Genomic DNA, 10,507 nt, shown 5'->3' with positions numbered 1-10,507 from the left:
CTGCTTCCTCTCTTCCCCTTCTTCTTCCCAGACTTGAATGGTCTTCATTCGAAACAGCTGTTGAGGTCTCCGATGACCTCCACACCTTCAGCGGCCAGTGACACATTCCTGAGTGCTTACTTCAGCTTGGCTTCTGGGACACTACACTGTGGGTCTGCATTCTGCTCATGGTTGGTCTTTATCAGTCTGTTTGCTCTTCCTCATATTGCCATACCCCAAGGTTGTTAGCCCCGTGGTTTAGCCCTGGACCTCTGCTTCTCTTTCAGTGCTGTCTGTACTTCGGATGATGATAACTGAAATTTCATTTCCCACCCTCTCCTTTTCCTGAATATCAAACTCTTATGCTGAAGTGTCTGCTTGATTTGTTATTTGACTATCTCAGAGGATCTCTAAGTGAACATGGCCAGACCTCCTGATTCCATCTCTGTCCCAGACATGCAATCTTCTTTAGGCTGATTCCTTCATTCCACTTCTTTTAAAAAATATTCTATTTTTTAAAAATTTTATGTGTATGAATGTTTTGACTGCATGTATGTAAGTGCACTACATGTGTGTGGTACCCATGGAGGCAAGAAGAGGGCATTGGATCCCCTGGAACTGGAATTAGTGATGTTTGTTAGCCACTATATGGGTGCTAGGGACTGAACCCAGGTCCTCTGCAAGAGCAGCCAGTGCTCTTAACCACTGAGTCTTCTATCCAGACTATCTTTTTACTTCTTAAGGTCTAATTCTTTGGTAATAGTTTTGATTCTTCTCTTCCTTTCCTACTCCAAAGCTAAATTGTCAGAATCCTATTAGCTTTACATTTAAAATATACCAAGAATTGGGGCTGGAAAGCTGGCTCAGCAGTTAAGAGCACTGGTTGCTCCTGCAGAGGATCTGGGTTCAATTTCCAGAACCCACATGGCAGCTAACAACTGTCTATGACTCTAGTTTCAGGGGATCTGACACCCTCTTCTGACTTCCATTGGCATTGCGTGACACTGATGTACTTACATACATGCAGGCAATATACTCATACACATAAAATAAAAATAATAAATAAGGGGCTGGAGAGATGGCTCAGCAGTTAAGAACACTGGTTGTTCTTGCAGAAGACCCGGGTTGAAATCCCAGCACCCACATGGCAGCTAACAACTATCTGTAACTCCAGCTCCAGGGGATCTGACAGCCTCCTCTGTCCTTCGCTGGCATTGCACAACATGGATGTACTTACTTGCATGCAGGTATAACCCTCATACACATAAAATAAAAATAATAAATAAAATATTTTAAAAAATAATAAATAAAATATACTAAGAGTCTACCTCTCTCTACCTCTAGCACTGCCAACCAGGTTGACATCACCATCTTCCCTCACCTAGGTTATGGCAACACCTCATAGCTAGTCTCTGAATGCTCAGCTTTCCCCACTCTCTCCTCTCACAATCTATCTTCCATGTAGGTGCTAAAATGAGACTCTGTAACTCCTCAGATGCAAAGCCTCCTGTGCTTTCCCATTCACTTTGTAGCAAAGCTAAGGTCCTGGCTTGTAAGACCTGTGTGACTACCCCCTTGCTCATTTGTCTCCAGCCCTGAGGTCTTCTTGCTGTTGCTTTCCACACAATGCACTCCTACTTCAGGGCCTTTGCTCTCGCTTCACCACTTTGGTGTGCACTGTCCCCACAGCTGAGTGTCCTCTCCTAGCTTTCACATTGCCTTCAGCCTCCCTTCCTTCAGTGCCTGCTTGGGTCCTGTCCCAGAGAGGAGAAGTCTTGGAGACACAGAAGAGAATGAACAGCCAGCTAGATGATAGAAGGACACAGGGACCCTACTGATCAGTGGCTCTACTGACACCTGGAGCTTGCCTCAGGAGAGAAGGGAGTTTTCTACACATTGCCCAGAGAGAGCAAAGCCAGACAGGACCCACTTTCGGACCCACTTTCATTCCTCCAACAGCCACTTCTCTTCCCATGGGTCTAAGATGAGTCAGAAAACCAGTAACTAAAAAGAGTGAAGAACTGGCTCAGAGTAACCGTCTCTCTTTTTTCTGTGCTACAGACTTTCTACTTGCAGTGAGCCTGAAGTGGGGTAAGGGGAGAGAGTGCTAATTGAGGCTTTAAATGATGTTAGCTCTTTGATTATTTAGCAGTCGAGATACTGCACAGTCTAATTTCCTACTGGAAGTTCTTGTATCACCCAGCAGTGTCCTGAAAAAGCATGTGCCTGTTGAGTCTTCATCTAAGGATAGCAGAAGGATTAGCCAGCAATCCTGTTAAAGGGAAGTTTTAATTTCCTTTTTTTTTTGTTCTGGATTCTAAGTTGGAGTCAAAATCTGTCCAGCCACTTCTAGCAGGAGGGTGAGGGGGTATTCTTATGAATTAACCCAGAGTCCTGTGAGGATCAAGTGAGAGAAAAAGAAAAACCAGGAATAAAGAAAGGAAAAGACAAATTAGACAAAGAATACAAGCTGAGAAACCAGTTCCCAAAGTTATCTGTGATGTGGATATATATACCACCACTAACATCACCTCAGGGAACAGCATTTCAAATGTCCATTCCATTACTCACTTATTCTATGTGTGTGCTTGATTATTTATTCAGTCTGGATTTAGCTGGCAGAGTTAGACTGGAGAGTAATGGTTAGTCATCTTAACCACTGCAGCTCTGGGAGAGTCTGTCTCTTGGAATCTGAGGAGCAGATATGAGGAAAGGGAATCCATTGGACTGTCTTGGGAATGGGGAAAGGGAAGGAAATCCTTCAGCACCAAAGAGAACCACTTTGCAAAATGGAGTCATGTTTCCAGGAGATAGAGAGTGACATGGCATTCAGTGACTTCAGTAACTCACTCCCACCCCACTGGAACATTCTAGACTTTCATTAGGAATCAAAACTCACAGAAACATTTAGCCCTTATAATTATTTCCAAAATACACCTTATAATTATTTCCAAAATACAACAATCAATTAAAAGAACAAACAAACTCAACAACACATTTGTACTTCCTTCTGGCCAAATGGAGTAGAAAGGAAAGAATCATACTCTTATTGGCCTGGAAACAGGCAGGATAGATGACACTTATTTTTAAGAGATTGGCTCTGAGGTCAGGCAAGAAAGGACCAATATCCTTGAGACACGCTCCCCAGTGGCTTCCGTTATTATTTAGAGTTACCAAGCTGCCATGTAGTCGGGGTGGGGAAATTAAGCAAACTCAGTGGCACTGAGTTGAGGAGATAGATCTGAGAGTTTGAGGCGAGGAAGCTGTGGGAAAATAACCGTAGAGGTCAGCATGGAGCTCCTCGAATATTGATGAGTGCTAGTCACTAGCAAAGATGAGTGAGGAAACTAGCCAGGGATGGGCAGAGAGCAACCTAGGACAACTGGAGGGGGAGATTTCCCAGCAACAGTGTCAGAAACACTAACCTTCAATGGGGCTCAAGAGATGGCTCAGCAGTTAGGAGTGTGTGCTCTTCCAGTTGGCTCATAACCGCCTGTAACTCCAACTCCAGGGGATCTGATGCCCTCTTCCGGCTTCCATGGATACCCACCCCCATGTGGCAGATACACATGCACATAAATAAAAATAAATAAAAATATTTTAAAAAGAACCACAAGATATGCAGTTAATGTGAACAAAACCAAATCTGGATGTAAAACTGTAGGAAGAAAATGTAAGATTTTTCTGATCTTGGGTTAGGCAAAGATTTCTTAGGTACAAGACCAAAAGTAAGATCCTTAACATTAAAAACAAAAAAAAAGATCAACTGAACTTTCTTGAAATAAAACATTTCTGTCTTTTGAAAGACACTGCTGAGAGAGATTTGGGAACAAAAGCTCATAGCAACTTTATTGCTAATGAACAATGCAGAGTTGGCCCCAAGCCGCCAAGAGTTACTGTCGGCCTCTGTGATTTTAGCCATGTTAAGTTGGTGAAAAGGAGCAATGCAAAGTCTTGATAATGTCCTTTCAAGTTTTAAATTTTAATGAAGTCCAGCTTTTTAAAATTTTTATACTTTCGGTGTCATGTATAAGAAACTGCTGCTTAATCCAAAGTCATAAAGATTTACACTTATTTTCTCTGAAAATTTTATAGATTTAGACCATTTAGATCTCTGGTCTCCTGTAGATAATTATTTTATGTGAGTGAGAGTTAAGTTCTTTATCTTGGCTTGCTGATAGTTTCTCTGGTATATGCGGAAGCTAATGCTTATCAAATGGTAAACAGAAGTATGCAGTTTATTATATTGCCAATTACACCTCAAAAAGTGATTTTTATTAAAAGTGGTAGAACAATACTATATATTGGTGATGGAAACTAGAAAAATAGAAAAGTATAGGAAAAATTAAAAATTATAGCTCTATTCTTGACTGTTGAAATTTTGTTGTTTTCTATTTTATTTCAATTTTTGTCAGCTAATTTTTTTTTCTTGAAACAGCATTTCCCTGTAGCCCCAGCTGTCCTGAAACTTGCTATGTAGACCAGGCTGGACTCACAGAGATCCACCTGCTTCTGCCCATCCTCAGTGCTGGGATTAAAGGCATGAGCCACCACTCCTGGCTATAAAAAAAAAAAAAATCTTGTGCTCGCTTCGGCAGCACATATACTAAAATTGGAACAATACAGAGCGAAAAAAAAATCTTGTAAAGATGATGGATGGAGGGAGGCATCCAGGCCTCCCTGCACTGAGTCACTGGGACTGTCACAGGCACAGGTGTTTACTATATAAGTCCATCTTCTCTATTTTCTTCTCTTCAAGTGACTCCCCCTCTTAAAAGTGAGTTATGGAAGCCTGAAATGGTGGCACATGCTTTTAATCCCAGCACCCAGGAAGGAGAGGCAGACAGATCTCTGTGAGATGGAGGCCAGCCTGGTCTACATAGTAAGTTCCAGCCAGCTGGAGATAAAAGGAGATCAGGGGAAAAAAAAAAAAAAAAAGGTGAATTTTGGAGGCTAGGATGATTACTCAGTCATTAAAGTGCTTCCCATACAAGCATGAGGACCTGAGTTTAATCCCCAGAACCCACATTAAGAAAGCCAAGGGTCATTGTGTGTGCTTAGAATCCCAGTGCTGGGGAGGCAAAAACAATTAGGAGGCAGTCCCAGATCCCTGAGGTTTGCTGGCCAGCTAGACCAATGAGAGATCTTGTTTCAAAAAAAATATCAAAGTGGGAAGTACCTGAAGAACAACACCTGAAGTTGTTCTCCGGCCTCCATGTGCACAGGCATACACACATACATGTACATAGTCATCTTCATACACATGAACGTGTAAACACACACACACACACACACACACACACACACACACACGAGTGTCTTGGTTTGCTTTCTGTTGCTATGATAAAACACTGACCAAAACTAACTTGGGGAAGAGTTTATTTCATATTATAGTTCCAAGGCAGGGTCCATCTTTGAGGGAAGTCAGTCAGGAACTCAGGGCAGGAGCCCGGAGGCAGGAACTGAAGGAGAGACCATAAAGGAACGCTGCTTCCTGGCTTGCTTCCTCTGGCCTAATCAGCTTCTTTTCTTGCAAAGCCCAGGCTCACCTGCCCAGGGACGGCATCACCCACAATGAACTGGGCCCTCCTACATCAATTATCAATAAAGAAAATGCCTCACAGACATGGCCACAGGCCAATCCAAGGGAGGAAATTCTTCAACAGATGTTCCCTCTTCCAGATGTTTCTAGTTTATGTCAAGTTAACCTAAACTAACCAGCACACTGAGCTATGTCAGAATTCTGTCCTGCAAAATTTCAAGCCCCTGGGTTTTGTGTATGAGGACCAGGGTGACACTGCACAATCAAACTAGCAGACTGAGACTCAATAGACTAGGTCTCATAAAATTCCCAATGGCTTTTATGTTCTATGTGTTTACTTTGAAAAGGGAGGTCTCCTGCAAAGGCCCTGACCTTTCTCTGATATTTACTTTGAATAGCATTAAAATTGTGATATTTTTCCTTTCTGTTCATGGCCCATCCCTAAAGGATAAACACTTGAATAAAAGCAGGAGCTTTAAGACAAGGACATTTTCCAACTAAAACATTACTAGTCTTTGTTCCTGAAAGCTCTCTTTTCAAGTATAAGTAGTAACACATTTAATGTTAAGATAAATACACGATGAAGAGCCCAGACTAAAAGTTTGACATCACTGGACAAATATGGAGACGATTTTAAAACAACTCTTTTATTTTTCTAAATAGTAAACTCCAGGACTGCACAACTTTGAGATGGCCTTTCAGTCTGTAAAAAATAACTGCCTGGAGGAAATGACTTCAATGTTGGTGCTTCTCAGCATCTACAGAGACAAGTGAAGAGTGCTCAGGATACACAGTTTTTGAAGGGAGGTGCTCAGGGCTTGTGTTAATCTATTAGGTTCCTACCAACCTCCTCCCTGAACTGTTCATCCTCATGGTGATTATTCCTATTCTATCACTTTTACAGATATCTGAGAAAAATACCTTAAAAGAAGGAAAACTTTATTTTGACTCCAGTTTCAGGAGTTTGGGTCCAAGATTGGCTGACTGCATTGCTTTGAACATGAGGCAAAATAAAACAACTTGGTAGCAGGAATATGTGGCAGAGGCTGCTCACCTCATGGCTGCCATGAAGCAGAGAGACAGGAAAGGGCTAGGGACAAGAGACCCTTCAAAGGCACATCCTCAGTAACCTACCCACCTCCTGTTACCTCCCGATAATGCCAGCAAATAAGGAATCCATCAATGGATTAATTCATTCATGAAGTCAGAATCCCTTGATCCAATTACTTCTCAATAACTGGATCAACCAATTGGGGACCAGGTATCAACCCTTTGAGGTTATTGGAGGATACTTCCTACCCAAACCAGGACAATTATTCATTTATTGAGATCCTTTCCTCTTTATTCTTTGTCATTGCCCTTTTTAATTTTTCCCATTGTACTGGAATTATTTTTATAATATGCTTATTTTCTAATCTGTCTCCACCAGAACATGAGCCCCATGAGAGCTGGGACTTTGTTGCTCACTTGTTCATGGCTGGATCTTTAGGTCCTTTGTTATTGCTTCACCACCCCGTGCACTGTCGCCACGGCTGGGTACTCTCTCTTAGCTGTCACTGCCTCCTTTCCTTCAGTGCCTGCCTGGGTCCTGTCCCAGAAAAGGCCACTTTGAGAAGCCTTGATAGAGGTGAATGAAGAGCCAAGTAGATAACACAGAGCCATGTTGCTGAAACTGTGAGCTAAAATAAACCCGGTCTCCCCCAAGTTGCTTTCTCAGGGAATTTTATCATGCCAACAAGAAATGAAACTAAGACAGCACTTAAGAGGAAAATAAGAAGTTTTCTCTCCATCATGACCCCTGGGCTCCTTCATCCTGCCCAGCCTCTTCACAGCCAGTAGCTACCCTGAGAGACTTTCAGAAGGTGAAATGGGCAGTGGCTGGGGTTGAGCTGTTCACAGAGGCCAGCCACAGCAGCCTGGGAGTGGAGGAGACACCTAGCTTCTGACTTTAAGATTAGAAACTTCTTAAATGAGGATTGGGTGAAGACAGAGTCTTTCCCTCTGCCACTCCCAGCATTAATGATGCCAACCAGGCTCCAGTAGCTTGAAGGGCCTTTCAACATACAGGATGCTTGGCAGCCCCTTGTTCTTGAGCAGCTCCATTCTGACTTTCACTGCTGGGAAAGCTCTCCAGGGAGGCCAGGAAAGGGCAAAAGAGGCTTTAATGACACTTCAATGAAACCAGGAGTCAGAAAATGCCTGAGCAAGTGTTCTAGTATGCTTTCTGTTGCTATGATAAAATACTAACCAAAACCAACTTGGGGAGGAGGGGGTTTATTTCATTGAACACTTCCAGGTCACAGTCCATCACTGAGGGAAATCAGGGCAGGAACCCAAGGCAGAAACTGGAGCACAGACCATGAAGGAACAGTGCTTATTGGTTTAATTTGTCTGGCTTGTTCAGCTGCCTTTCTTATACAGTCAATACCCGCGCCTAGAGATGGTACCACCCACAGTGGGCTGGGCCCTCATTTATCATTTAGCAATCAAGAAAATGCCCCACAAATATATCCACAGACCAATGTGATGGAGAAAATTCCTCAATTGAGATTCATTCTTCCCAGATGTCTCTAGTACATGTCAAGTTAACAAAAACTAATCAGCACAGACAGGAACAAGGTTAAACATTTTAAAATTTATAATCATGATATCTTATTAAAAGATGATATATGCACATTGTTATTTTTAAAAAAGGTAATAGTACAAAAGGAATCTAGGGAGAATAATTCTCTTCCCAGTAAAAACTTGAGCCCCTCCTATTTTCAGATCTTTCAAATATGGGATTGCATTGGTTTTTATCTTAAAATTTTATTATTTTAATAGACATAATTAAAGGTTAATTTAATTTTAATTAAATGTTAAATAGTGAAACAAATGTTAGGCCAGTGTGGTGGTGTACACCTTTAATCCCAGCACTTGGGAGGCAGGGCCAACCTGGTTTACATGAGTTCCAGGCCAGCCAGAGCTACATACTGAGATCCTGTCTCGGTGAGCAGGTCACAGAATGCAATGTCCATCAACTGTGAACAGCAACAAGACATACTTTAAATTGCCCCAAGAGAAGAAATCTCCTTTGGAAGACAGCAGGGCTGCCTTCCCTTAAAAAAAAAAAAAAAAAAAAAAAAAAAAAAAAAAAAAAAAAAAAAAAAAAAGCGATGTTGCTGGAGAGCTGGTTCAGCTGATAAGAGCATGGGTCGCTCTTGCAGAGGACCTGGTTTTGGTTCCCAGCACCCACATGATGGCTAACTCCAGTTCCAGGTGGTCAGATGCCCTCTTCTGGCTTCCACAAAGACTGCATGCATGGGTGTACTTACATGCAGGCAAAACACACATACACATAAAATAAAAAAATTTTTAAATTTAAGTAAATAAATGTTAAACTGTTCATTGTTATTCAATGTTAAGAATAGTAATATTCTTGAGAATTATTAAAACATAATAAAGTGGGGGTTCCCCTTTTTTTGTGATACTGGGAATTGAACCTAGGGCCTTGGGCATGTTAGGTAAGCACTCTACCAACTGAACTGTATGCCAGGTAGTTGTTGGAGTCTCTATTTCTTTTTACTTTCCTCTGGGTTCATATTAGTTACTTTTATTGCTGCTATGACCAAAACACTTGACAGAAGCAGTTTAAAAGAGGAAAGATTGATCTTGGCTCACAGTTTCAGAGGGCTGAGTCTATAGCCATTTGGTTCCATGCACTTGGACAAGACATGCTGGTTGTGGGAGTATGTGGTGGAGGAAAGCTGCTTACTTCATAGCCAACCAGGAAGCAGGGAGAGCAAAATAGGAAGCATCCAGGGTTAATGTGCTGCTACAGATTTGGCTATAGTCACCCACTTCCTCTAGCTAGACCCCACCACCTGGGGTTTACACAACCTCCCTAAATAGCACCAATATCTGGGGACCAGGCACTCAAAACAGGAGCCTGTAGAAGCCCTTTCATAGTCATCCCATAATAGGACCCATTACAGGAGTCTTTCTTCTCTTCCTCCACTCTCATTTAGCCTTTTCTTCCTCCCCTCCTTCTTCTTGAGCTATCCTTGTTTATGGCTTGCACTGGGAGAGGAGAGCTGAATTGCACTGGAGGAAGTGCTTAGAAAGGGACTCAGTGTAGAGCAGGTCTGCCCACAGGAAAGGGAGCAGAAAGGACAAAGGCAGCAGCAGTGGTGGTGGCAAAGTCATCTCCCTCCTTTGGGTACTGGCTGGCAGGACAGTGACAACAATGGGTCAGGTGATATGGACAAACATCCTGCTGGGGGAGGCTGTTGGGACTTCCTCAGGAAGCAGGCCACAGTGTCTGGTGTGGGATGTGGACAGTGGTGGCTAAGCCACAGCCTTACCAGCAGACAGCTGGCTAATCTTGGGCAAGGATTAAATCTCTCAGCCTCAGTTTCCTCATCTGTTACAACTCTTGACTCTGTGCCTCCTCCAATGACAGGATTTATAATTTAAATGAGATAATTAGAATAATAGAGGCCTGTGCTCTAGGCAGCTTGCTAATGCAGCATGAATGAGAGATGCTTCTCAAACAGAGATGATATTATGTGTGGCTTGAGTCTGGAAAGTTCTATGGTCAGGGCTGGGCTTCTAGGTGGGGCCAGAAAAAAAAAAAATAACAGCAGAATCAGGCCAGGCTGAGCTCTAGGTGTGCTAGGTGGAACTAGTACTTCAGTTACTTGAATAATCGAGGTAACTTTGTTAAAAGTTTTGTGAGAAACACTTCACAATTTAGCCCTTTCTTGGACAGTTAAAACACACAATCCTCCTGGTCTTGAGAACCCCTCCCATTAAATAATTTAATCCTATTCATTCTTACACTTACTCTCTCTGTTTTCTAAATAATTACTAGCATCCCTATGAACTATATGTAGCAGAAACCTGTGTCTGTGTGTGTGTGTGTGTGTGTGTACAGTGTGCGTGCATCTATGTATGCTTGTGTGTGGAGGCCAGAGATCAGTTTTGGATGTCTTCTTTAATCGCTTC

The sequence above is a fragment of the Nannospalax galili genome, unplaced genomic scaffold (assembly GCF_000622305.1).
Source record: "Nannospalax galili isolate Female #2095 unplaced genomic scaffold, S.galili_v1.0 scaffold386, whole genome shotgun sequence".
Lineage (NCBI taxonomy): Eukaryota > Metazoa > Chordata > Mammalia > Rodentia > Spalacidae > Nannospalax > Nannospalax galili.
This window is presented reverse-complemented; position numbering follows the sequence as displayed.